The sequence below is a fragment of the Eptesicus fuscus genome, chromosome 13 (assembly GCF_027574615.1).
Source record: "Eptesicus fuscus isolate TK198812 chromosome 13, DD_ASM_mEF_20220401, whole genome shotgun sequence".
Lineage (NCBI taxonomy): Eukaryota > Metazoa > Chordata > Mammalia > Chiroptera > Vespertilionidae > Eptesicus > Eptesicus fuscus.
Window position 1 is genome coordinate 31,995,243 of NC_072485.1, and position 13,577 is coordinate 32,008,819.

The 13,577-nt window shown below is 35.3% G+C and overlaps 1 protein-coding gene across 11 annotated transcripts in view; it reads left to right on the forward strand.

Moving 5' to 3' along the window:
* Nucleotides 1-13,577, forward strand: part of DLG2 (discs large MAGUK scaffold protein 2) — a 1,173,098-nt gene that overhangs the window by 675,870 nt on the left and 483,651 nt on the right. The gene's annotated exons all lie outside the window — the stretch shown is intronic.

Sequence of the window (13,577 nt, forward strand, 5' to 3'; positions counted from 1 at the left end):
GTTTGTGCCATTAGTCTTTCTACTATACCGCACAGTGGTCATGGCATATATTATACCCATCTTACATCTTTGAAAAAAGACCTATTGAGAGTAACTTGTTCCAAAAGTCCAGTTATTATTTATCATGTAAAATATGGCATGCCTTTTTTTCAAGTTTTATAAGTTTAAGGTGTACAGCATAATGACTTGACTTACATACTAGTATATTGTGACATGATTACTGCAATAAAATTAGTTAGGATTCATCATCTCATATAGATAAAATTTTGTAAAGCAAAAAAGGGGAAAAAATTTCTGTTGTGATAAGACCGGTTTGGATTTACTCTCTTAACAACTCATACATATTACACAGTATTGTTATCTGTAGTCATCATGTTGTACGTTACATCCTTAGTACTTATTTGACTTATAACAGGAAGTTTGTACCTTTTGACATTTATTCAATTCCCCCTCCCCTACTCACCTTCCTCTGAACAAATCTGATCTCTTTTTCTATCATTTTTTTTTTGCTTTTTATATTCCTGATATAAGTGAAATACAGTATTTTTCTTTAGCTGTCTGACTTATTTCACTTAGCATAATGCCCTCAAGGTCTGTCCATGTGGGTGGTCACAAATAGCAGGATTTCCTCATTATTGTGTGGGGATGAGGAAATCTTGATACTTGAGCATTTGTGGCCAACATTTATATCACAATTTCTTTATCAATTTATCTGTCAGTGGACACTTAGGTAGTTTCCATGGCTTAACTATTGTAAATAAAGCTGCAATGAACATGTTTGTGTTTGGGGTTGTATATATTTTCAGAAGCTTAATTGCTGGATCATGTGTTAGTTCTATTTTTAAATTTTTGAGTTTCCTCCTTACTGTTTTCCACAGTGGCTGTACCAGTTTACAATCCCACCAACAGTGCACAGGATTACCTTTTCTCCACTTCCTCACCAGTATTTGTTATCTCTTATCTTTTGGTGATGGCCATTGTAATAGGTATGAGGTGATATTTCATTGCGGTTTTGATTTGCATTTTCCTTATGACTAGTAATGTTAAGCACCTTTTCGTGGACCTATTGACCATACATATATTTTCTTTAGAAAGATGTCTATTTGGGTTCTTTGCCCATTTTTAAATTGGATTCTTTCTTTGTTGTTGTTTTTTTTCTTTTTTCTTTTTTTCTGTTGAGTCATCTGAGTTCTATATATATTTTGTATATTAACTCTTTATCAGATATATGGTTTGCAAATATTTTTTTACTATTCTGTAAGTTGTCTTTTCACTTTGTTAATTGTTTCTTTTACTGTGCAGAAGCTTTTGTGTCTGATGTCATCCCTCTTATTTATTTTCCATTTTGTTGTTTGTCTTTAGGTGTTCTATCCCAAAATTCCAATACTCATGAATTTTTGCCAATACCATGTCAAAGAGCTTTTTTTATATTTTGTTTTGTTTTTGTAGAACTTTCATGGTTTTAGGACATATATTTAAGTCTTTAATTCATTTAGAGCCCATTTTTGTGAATGGTGTAAGATAGGGGTCTAGTTTCATTCTTTTACTTGTGAATATTCAATTTTCCCAGCACCATTTATTGAAGAGACTGTTTTATTCTTCCTTGTGTATTCTTGGCTCACTTGTCAAATATTAGTTAACTGTATATAATTGGGTTTATTTCTAGGGTCTCAACTCTAATCCATTGATCTATTTTTGTCTGTTTTTATGCTAGTACCATACCGTCCTAATTACTATAACTTTATAGTAAGGGTTGAAATAAGAAAGTGTGAAGCTCCTGCTTTGTTCTTTTTCAGGATTGTTAAGCAATCCTTAAAGAGTTTTAAACATATAGCCAGATTTCTTTGTAAAAACTAAGCCTACTTGAGTGAAAAGTATAAGATTAAAGACAGAGGCACATACTGCAAGCTTTGTGTGACATAGAATGTATACAACCTAGAATGTATTATTGTAAAAGTTAAAGGACTTGATATAAAATATCTTAATCTCCAATGAAATGAATGTTATGGCAAAGTAAATGTACCTTAATGCCATTGCTGTATAATTGAAGACATTAGCACTTGTCATACATAATCCATTAAGAGAGTCTGTTGCTTAATAGTTTCGTACAGTTTCTTTAGAATATCTGAAATCATACAATAAATACTGGAAATACTGGTTAGCCACTTCATAAATCTGATCCATAGTAAGTAAGTTCTTCATGGTTTCATACTGAGCAAACTGTCCTTGCAAAAATAGGCACTTGTGTAATTATCTCAATTATATAAATCTCATTCTTAGGACCTAAGCTAAATCCAGATTTTATAATTAGTTCTTTTACACAGATGCTCCATCAGGATGATCAGGTGAAGTAGGGAAGCCAAACATCTGCTGAAAAGGCCCATTTAAAATATTGTAATTGGTGAATTACAATATGCTTATAAATGAATTTATGAATTTAGGGTTATCTTTTTAGCAGATTATAAATGCCTGTTTGTCTTATATTTTAAAGTTTGGTTTTATGAATAGGCTGGGACATTCAGGTAATGGGAGAGGGAGGAACCAAGAAAAGCTAATATCTCAACCTAAATCATGAACATAGAATTGAAGGGAAGTTTTCCCATGTGAATTATAATGAGTGACAACTAAATATAATTAGGAAAAAGGGAAAATGTGGGAAGGAAAAAATGCTTTATCATACAAAATTGAGCATCCTCCCAACCACACAGAATATACTTTAATGTATATTTTATACAACAGCTAACACTAATAAGGTAAATTGGAAAAGACAAAATCTGATCTTAAAACTTTTCAAAGGCTTCCTATTGTTATTAATATAAGGGCCAAACTCAACATGGCACCTCTAGAACTTCATGAGCTTTTCTTTCTTCAACTTCAGTCCCCATATCTCATCCTAGCCCCATTCTCTCCTTGACCATAGTGATCTAGGCTGTTTGTACCTTTCTACAGGCTACTCCTTCTCTCTGCTTAGTATTCCTTGAGGCCTCTCTTCTTCCAGCCATTCAACAGAGCTCAGCTCAGCTGTCACTGTCTCCAAGAAGTCTTCCCTGACCTGACTCTCTGCCTTTCCTCCAAAGCACTGGCTTATCCTCTGTTGTCATTTCTTCCACTTGGTCTATAAGCTCCTTGAAGACAGGGATGGTATCCTATTCATATTTATCTTTCCCAATACTACTGTCATGAGTTGAATTATGTCCCCCCCCCCAATAGATTTTAAAGTCTTAACTCCAAGTACCTGTGAATGTGACCTTAAGAAAAATAGGATTTTTGCTGATGATCAACTTAAGATGAGGTCATTAATATGGATCCTAATCCAGTATGACTGGTGGTCTTATCAAAAATAAAAAGGAATGTTGGACACAGAGATAGACACACACAGGGAGAACATCATGTGGAGATGAAGGCAGTGTTGAAGTAATGCATCCATAAACCATGGAATGCCAAAGCTTGCCAGCAAACCACCAGAAACTTGTTGAGAGGCCTGGAATAGGTTTTCCTCCACAGCCCTTAGAAAGGAACTAGTGCCTTGATATGGACTTTTAGGCTCCAGAATTGTCAGACAATAAATTTTAATTTTATAAATCACCCAGTTTGTGGCACTTTGTTCCAGTAGCCTAGAAAACTAATGTAGCCTGGAGCTGAAAGTTTTTAATGAATGAATGAAGTAACTCACCACATTGTTTTACCAGCCTGAGCCCTTTCTTGTACAGTTCTTTATAGCATGCTTATGGGAACAGGATTCAGTGATCTTTATTTAATTCAGTAATTAATTTTAAAAATTACTTTTGGTGTATCTACTTAGTTCATAACACTCCTTGGGAACGGAAATAAAAGCATTATTGTTCCTTCTAAAGCAGTCAGCTGAAGTATACACATCTCTATTAATGTGAAATGCTTGATATTTAAAAGTATACCTATGCCATGTGATTATTTAGTCTATGAACACATCAATCATTAATTCATTCTCAAAATACTTATTGAAAAATTACTCTATGCCATCACTGTGCTCAGCATGGCCTATTTTATGCAACCCCTTCTTTCTAGGGTCATATAATTTAGTTGAAGAGAGAAGATAAATGCACATAAAAGATTAATTTGTAAAGTGATTTCATCTATCTGCTTACATTTTCTGTGCTTATATCCAGACTGTTGAGAATTGCTGAAGGAAAAATAAATTACTAGAGGAGTAATAGCCACTAAACCTTAACTAGACAATCAGCCATTCCTTGTAACTTGTCTGCATTTCTCCAATGAATTATCTCTTCCATTTTCCTTAATAGCCATTTTAAAACTTCTGTACTTTCCTCAAATCTCTGACCTCACTATTTTATGCATTCTTGGTCAATGTCCATACTTTCTTGCTATCAGAATGAATTAAAGATGAGAACTCCTTTAATGTTTTACATTAAACCTATATTCTTAACCTTTATCTACAGCACCCCATTCTCCTTTCCACCTAACTGAGGAGAGAAAATGTCCTCCTATCTCCATTTATTAACGTATCCCAAAATATTTATTAAGCACACTATCAGGGAGTAAATGTAAATTGGTGAGTATAAGAGATATAATTCCTTTCCTCCTGGAGCCTGTATTCTGCCTAACTTGTTGCTTTCACCTAAACTATTTTTATTTTCTCAAATAAACCATGTCATCTCTCAATTCTGGGTCTTTGAATACATGTTTTCCCTCTGCAGGAATGTTCTCTCCCAACTCCCTTCTTTTTCCTGGCTCACTTTCACCTTCCAGGACTCTGATTGGCTATCAGGACCTACAGTTAGCCTTCTATGACACCCATACCCTACCCAAGATAGGCAGCCCATCTCTGTGCTCCCATAGCCCCTGTTCCTCTCTTATCAACTTACCACTCGATTTTTATTGCTTCTTTGTCTTACCTTCCACTAGATAAGAACCATAGCTTTCTAGTTAATGGATATAACCACAATGTTTAGGCCAGTATTTGCACTTAGTTAGTTATCAGTATGTTTGTTGAATGAGTTAACTCATTCTATTTAAGTAGAAGTGAAAAGGCTTATACAGATAACTGGTTCTTCTGGAATTCAACTTAGAAATGCACGACCATAGTAGGTTAGAGTTGGCAAAGACTTGAGTTGTTTTGAAAATTAAAGTGGTGAAGGCATTTCAAATTCAGGGAATAGACATACTAGCATAAAAAAGCACCACAGCAAGATCAGCTTGCCTGGAGGAAGCTTAGCTGGAGAGAAGTAAGGAATAGTGATAAGAGGATATGTAGAATTTCTATAGCAAATGAACAGTCAATTTGAAGTAATAGAGCAACATAATGAATATAGATCTTTAGGGAATAATAACCTGGAAAATATTTGCAGAATGGGTTGTAGAAAAATGGAGGGAAAAACTAAAATTGGGTAATACAAATCATAAGCCTTTTACAATAAAGCAGACATGATTGGATAAGCATTTGATTTAGTGAAATAGCTGGGGAGAAGAATAATATATTCTGATAAAATATAACAACTGCTATATTATACAATATTATAATAAATATTTTCTAGCAACTCTCTGCCAAGTATCATAATAAGCCCTGGATTCAGTGATGCCAATCTCAGAGCTTCCAGTTTACTCTGAAATATTAATCTAATTGGAAAACACAGAAGACAGGAAAGAAGGGGGGTCATGAGTGCATTCATTCAAGCTTATGAGTTTAAGGTGACGAATCAAACCCAAGAGTGTTGAGGTACAAGAAGTTTGGGCACTTAACATAGCAGTGGTAATTGAAACTATGGAAATGGATTCTCTACAAGAAAGAGATTATGGAGAGAATAGGATTCTATGGAGTGTGCCTCAAGGAATAACTATTATTCTAGGGAAGTGATTATCAAATTTAGCATGCATCCCCCAGAGTTTCCGATTCAGGATCATCTGGCATGGGCCCCAAGTTTTGCATTTCTAACAAGCTCCCACAATGATGCTAATGCTAGTGGGGTAAGGACCATATTTGGAGAACCACTTTGTGGTTCTAGAACAATAAAATGAATATAAATAAAATGAAGAGGGAAGTAATAAGAGAAGGAACAGGGCAGTATGATGTCAGAGCGTAGGAATGCAAAAGTAATCAGTAGAGTTGTGTGAAATGCAGAAAGAGCAAAAGCCCATCAGAAATTTTTATGCCTTTTGGAAGAAAATTCTGTATCAGTATGATTTCCATTAGAAAGGAAAGAAGAGCTAGATATGTGTACAACTACTTAGACCATAAGAATTAGATGCTGTTCTTGAGGCTGCCCTAACAAATGACCACAAACTGGGTGGCTTAAGATTTATTCACTAGTTCTGGAGCCTGAAAGTTTAAAATCTAGGGCTCAGCAAGATTCATTCCTTCTGGAAAGTTCTGAAGGACAGTTTGCTCCACATCTCTTCCCTAGACTTTGTCAGTTTCTGCCAATCTTTGTTATCCCTTGACTTGCAGATGCATCACTTCAACTTCTGCCTCTGTTATCACATGCATTCTTCTCTGTGTGTCTGTGTTTCTGTGTCTAAATTTCCTCTTCATTCAAGGTCACCAATTATTAGATTAGGGCCCACACTAATCCAGTAGAACTTCATTTTAAATTGATTACATCTGCAAAGACCCTGTTTCCAAGTAAGGTCACATTCACAGGCACCCGGCCTTGGACTTCACACTACCTTTGAAAGGGACATAATTCAACCAGTAGCAGATGCCATATGAGTAGACGGTGGTGTATGGAATGAGATGGATGAGATTGAGAAGGGGGTGTGTGAAAAGGAAACAGAGTTAGTAAATATATGCTGTTTAAAAGTTTCAGCTCTTAACAGAAAGGAGGCTGTGGCAAGTTTAAGAGATGGTATTTTCAGGATAGGACAAAGCCAGAAGAGAAGAAAAGCAGTGAGTAAGAGACAGAATATTTTAGAGGGGTAGGTAATAATAAGTAAAGTCCTAGAGTGGAGAGGAAGATTTAGACTTAGAAAGAAGGACTGATGTTTATTTCATTGAATGAAGGGAAAGCAGAAAGGATAAGTATAGACATGGGGACTTTTAAATAGGCATTAAAGTGATGTGCTAAAACGCATGAGTGGGTATTATGAGGTCCTAAAAGAAAAAAAATTTGGAACATTGTGGTAAATTAATAGGGTGATCTGTGAGATTTTTTAAGCAGGATTGAGAAAAATCCAGAGTAAGAAAATAAAGCTTTGGCTTTTAATTAACCACACCTACAGTGCCCACTGAGATTAATTAGTGTCTCAAATTAAAAGAAAAGGTACATTTCTGATATTTATTTAAGCAAAAAATTCTTTTTAAAAGGGAAGAGATGTGAAATAGTCTGTTATCTGTGTAGACCAGATCCACTGTATTTTTTGCTTTTTTTGTTGTTGTTGTTCTTAACCAAAATGCATATACATTCAGAAGTTAAGTTGCCTGTGTACGCGGGTGTTTTCTAAGAGGGGGCTAGCTGGGGTTCAGTTTGGATTTTGTGTTTCCTTTAATAAAAACATGTAGTCAAAATGTACAGAATGCCACTAGTGTTTTCTGTGAAGCAATAAATACCTTACCTAGCAGATCCTAGATAAATTATGTCAGAAGCAGTCTGCTTAATATTGAATTGTGCCTGGCCAGTGTGGTTGAGTGTCAACCTATGAACCAGGAGGTTACAGTTAGATTCCTTGTCAGAGCACATGCTCATGTTGTGGGCCTGATCCCCACTGTGAAGTTTGCAAGAGGCAGCCAATCAATGATTCTCCCTCATCATTGATGTCTCCATCTCTCTCTCTCACTCTCTGTTTCTCTTACTCTCTCCCTTCCTCTCTGAAATCAATAAAACTATATTTAAAAAATAATAATATTGAATTGTTTAGAGGAGCCTCAAGATTTCTCTCCCAGTCAACTCATATCAGATGAAGTTGAACCAAGTTACTGAATGACTGTAAGACTTCATGGGGCTTAGTTCTCTACACCCCCTTTGAATATATGGGTACATTGTAATCATATGACTTTTAAGCATTTAGTTTTTATTCTGAGCTTCTCCAGTACAGTATCAGTCTATCTTGCCAAGACTTCTGCTTTCGTTCTCCACCTCTCACTCACACTTCCTCCGTAGCGTGGGCAGGCAATAAGGGAAAAGGGTGAACTGTGTTCCTCTTGTTCTTTCTTTATAGAGTGCAGAAGAGATTTTGTGTGGAAAGAGGTTAAATTCAAGGTTTGAACAAGGCTCAGGCATTCCCTATGCCTACATCTCTCATGTTAATGTGAGGAATAGCAATTTGGGGATATGCAAGAACTATAGCAAGGGGAACCCAACTGTAGGTAATAGATGTAAAACAAATTCTGTTTATATATCACATGTTTGTCAAACAGATCAGTTTTTTATTTATTTCTTTTTATTTATAAATTGGGTTTTTAAATTCCACACACTTTTTTCCTTTGCTAGAGTGCTGAAATATGCAGATTTTTCTTCCATGATTTTACTTATATTATTCTGTGTCAGTTTTGTTTCTAACCAGCACACACATAGGCATATTTAGTATAATTCTTAATAGCCAAACATTTCACAGTAGAAAGTGTTAGAGTCAGTGTTTGTAGTGAGACCTACCAACTCTTTTCATGGAGTTAATTTTACAAATGACTAGTCTACCATGGAACACATGAAAATATGTGATGTAAATGACAGAGCTTTTAAGATTGCAGTTCTAAAAATACTCAGAATGTAAGAAAACACAGACAGGCAATTCAATACACTCAGAAAACAAATTAATGAACAAAATGAGTACTTTACCAAAGAGATGGAAACTTTAAAAAAGAACCAATCAGAAATTCTGGAAATGAAGCGTGCACTTAAGAAGATTAGGAATGATCTACTAAGATAGGAAACAGAGCCAACCAGATGGAGGAACGAATTAGTGATAGCAAAGATAGGCAATGACACAGATGGAAGAAGAGAGACCTGAGCATAAAGAAAAATGAAAGAGTTGCACAAGAACTATCTGACTATATCAGAAAAAGCCCTATTAGACTAATAGGCATACCAGAAGAAGAGAGGGAGAAAGGAATGGAGAGCCTATTCAAACAAATAGTGGATGAGAACCTCCCAAACCTATGGAAATAAGTAGGTCCTTGAATCCAGAAAGCAAATAGAACACCTAGTTACCAGGGATATTTCTTAATTATGGACACTTCTTTTCAAAACAATGACCAATTCTCTAAATTGGGACCTCCCCTCAAATCAGTGTTTTGCTATATTCAGTGTTTCTTACTCAGATCTTTACAAGTATTACTGTATTTACATCGTTAGGGACCAATCTAGCTTATTTTATCATAAATACATTTTTTGGGGGGATTGCTAGACATCTACGTCTCAATAGTCAGCTCAATGGAGCTGGAATTTTATGAGCATCATGTGACAGAAGTCAGAGCAGCTGACTCTAGTCATTTAGTCAGTCTGGAATCCAGAGGATGTGTTGGTTTGAAAGGTGCATTCTCTTGTAACAATTCTAACTTAACCTTCAGGACACATCTTGGACACTAAACATCTGTTGATTCTTCTCCTGCTCTTCTAAGTCTTGCTTACATAACACTAGTACCATAAGAGAACTCATCATAACCAGTTAAATAATGCCAGTGTGTCTAGGTGTCTGTTTTTCAAAACAATTTATGGAGGGAAGATAATTTTTTTTTTTATCAAGCATCTATCATATGCCAGTTACTATACAACATAGATATACTTATTCCCTCATTACAGATCAGTAGTTTACACAGTTAGTAAGTGAAAGAATCAGGATGCAAAGCTGGCTATGCTGTTGCTGTCAGAGTTCACCTGAAGCAGGGTAACATCTTAACAGTCATCGACTGCAACTACAGCCCTCTTCTTTTCAGCTGTCCCTCACTCACTAAGTCGCAAACTTCATCTTTAAGGAGAATCTTTCTAAGAGACATGTGGCTTTTTCTGTCTTATATTTATTTGTCCATTCATTTTGTATGTAATATATACTTATAAGGTAACTACAGTTGTTCCCCCTTATTCATGGGGGACATATTCCAAGACCTCCAGAGGATGACTGAAATTGGCTAGTACTGAAATCTGTACATACTGTGTTCCTTCATATATATATACATACCTATGGAAAAGATTAATTTATAAATTAGGCACAGTAAGAGATTTACAGCAATAACTGATAATAAACTAGAACAATTAAAACAATCCTATATAATAAAGAGCTAATATGCTAATTAGACTGGACAGCAGAACAACCTTCTGGAACGACCTTCTGGAACAACCAGTGGGCAGGGGGTGGGGCCTCGAGGCAGCTGGGACACAAGTCAGCTGGGACCACAAGGCAGTTGGGGCTGAGAGGGCCAAGGCAGCCAGTGCTGTGAGGGCCGAGCCCCTTGCACGAATTTTGTGCATTGGGCCTTTAGTATCCTACCTAATAATAGACCTCCTCTATGCCCACAGCCAATCAGAGTGAGTATGCAAATTAGAAGGCCAAAGATGGCAGCTGCCCAGCTGCTCCAGGTGTGGAGTGGCCAGGCAGGGCAGGATACCTGCTATGAGAGGGAGCGTGGGGGTGAAGGGATCTACAGGAGCCGAGTGTCAGAGCGAAGACAAGACTGCAGATGAAGACGAAGATGGCAGACTCCAGCCTGAGTCTGCAGCAAAGAGGAAGAAGGCAGACTCTGGTCGGAGCGAAGGCCTGGGTCCTGGGTGCTAGAGGAAAACCGGTGCTGGAAGCCAAGGGAAGGAAGGCCTATTGCACGAACTCTTCGTGCAACAGGCCTCTAGTACTATAATAAAACTTATGTGAATGTGGGCTCTCTCAAAATATCTCTTTGTACTGTACACACAGCATGGATACACTAGAAAAGAGATGATTCATGTCCCAGGTGGGACGGAGTGTGACAGTGAGAGATTTCATCATGCTATTCAAAACGGTACACAATATAAAACTTATGAATTGTTTATTTCTGAAATTTTTAAGATTTCAGATGGTGGTTGACCATGGATGACTGAAACCATGAAAAGCAAAACCACAAATAAGGGGTACTACCATATATAGCTGGCCTTGTTCTATTGCATAGCATAAAACAGACAAAAATTCCTGTCATCATGAAGTTTATATTTTCACCAAGCAGACAGACAAAAAATAAATAACATAAAATACATATATAGCTTGTGTAGTATATAACAAGGTAATAAATGCTAAGGTAAAATGAAAAGTAGAGCAGAAGAAGCAAGTGGAGTGCATGGTTGGGGGATAGTATTAAATAAGTAGGTCAGGTTCAGAAACATAGAGAAATTGAAATTTGTACAAAGCTCAGAAGAAAATGTATTCCAGGCAAAAGGAATAACTAGATAAATGCCCTAATGTAGAAGTGTGTCCAGTGTGTTCTAGAATTATCAAGTCTGTGAGTGTCTAGAGAGGAATGAAAGAGGGAAATATTAGCTAATAAGGGGAGAGAATGATCCTTTAATGTAGAAAGCCTGCCCCTGCTTCGCTAGAATGTATACAAGGAACTCCCAGTGCCTCCAAACTGATTATTTGGATGGTCTTTTTGCTCAGTAGTCCTAGCCCACATTTGTCTTCATAGACTAGTCCTCCAAAAATCACTGGCATCCTCTGAGTTTAGAACATTCCTTCAGCCAGGTTCAGCCCACTCACTCATATGGACCCACTCATGAATCATTATTTCTATAGTGTTTCTAGTTAATCCATTCATTTATGTTGACCACAGCCAAAAGCAACAATGCATAGCATGTACTCAGGGGTGTTTGTTGAATGAATAGATATATGAATGAGGTTAGTGAATGAATGAATGCATGAATGAATAAATGGAGGCAGATTGAATGTCATGACACAGATGGATATTCCCACTTCTAAATAAACTTGTATTCTGGATATAGATGAAAGCTACACATTTACATATGTTGAATTAAGTATCTGGAATATGGTTGAGTGCTGATTAATTATTAATTCTTTTTAAATGTATTCATTTCTTCATCAAAGTAAGAGAAATCAGAGAAGATTTTTAGTAGCTTCAGAGACATTCTCTGACTCCTACTAAAAATATTTTGCTTCACCTTGAGCAGAGTCACTAGTTTAAATGTTTTTAAACCTAATCTCAGAGAAAAAAAGTTATTAACTTTTTAATGATATAATTTTGTCTAGAGCATCCACAGTGATTTAATTGTGCTGGTACAAACTTTAACTTCAAATGTCAACTACATAATTATTCCCTTTGTTGGATTTAAACTTGTTTAAAGTGGTGATTTGTTTCCTTAGCTCTATAACCTAGATTGTCTGTGGCATTTACTGTTGACATAGTGAATCAGAGTCCCTGGATTTGTTTTAACCTTTTCTTTCTACAGTATGGAATGACTTCTGTAGTACTCTAAGTGCTGTAGATTGATTCTAGCATGTGGCTATGAAACTTTTGTAACTATATTTTTAAGCACCCTATAATCATATATAAATACAAAGTAATAGGGTTAGAAAACATTAACTGATATGTATTTTGAATTTCAAAGGAAAAGCCAATTAGGTGCATTTATTTATTCTGGATCATCATTTGCTTTTAAATTTTATTTTTTTTAATCTGAGGCAAACAGATACATGTATAGATCTGTGGAAGTCAGAGCATCAGTAAAGAATAATTACCCACTTTAGTAGGAAATTAGTTAACACTAATTTTAATTGCTCTATCAATTTAAATCCATTTTCCATTTATATTAACAACTATTATATTTAATTCAACAAAAATCATTTTATTCCAAACATAATTTCAGAGGTGTTTCTTTATAATTTGCTATGCCACTGTTTCTCTATTAACTAATCATCTTAAGAGCACATAGTTCTACTTAATATTCAATAAAAGCATAGTGAAATGGAGTATTTTTAAAAGTGTTTTTCATTATTTTTGTATAAAGTGCCAGGTAGGTGTGTTGTTGGTTTTTGTTTTTTTATCATAAAACAGGTGTTCTAGTTTTTTAAATTAGGTTTCTAGGTATGTGTGGTTAAAAAGAAAAAAGTCTTACACCAAGTAAGTTACAGAAATTTTCTGTTTTTACTAAAAAAAAAAAAAAAATCACTTGATATATATCTATCTTTCTGAGTAATGTGCATGTTAATTATCATTATAATTTTAAAATACAATAAAAATATAAGCTATAAGTATTATTCTGAATGTATATTCAATCATATTCTTAAAAGGATATTTTTATACTTTTAAAGATTCCATAAGTCATTATTTTTAAATGACCTCATAATGATTTTAATAACTATTCTTATTATCATTCCATAGATACATATAAATAAAAATTTTGTAAGCCATAGCACAGTAAAAATTATCTCTCAGTGTAGAAAAGTTTCATATTTAAAGTGATTTGATATCCTGTGGTATAAGAGTAATAGAGAATATTGTCTGTTTCTTTATTCTTAAGAATGTATATGGAGACAATTTTTTTTGTGTGTGACTAGCCTCACTATTATTTAATAACAGTAAGTGCCATGAAATGTGAAGATATGACAAGGTGGCCAGAGAAGAAAATGGGAAATGCAAGCATCTAGCTTCTTTTCCTTATCTTCTCTCTGAA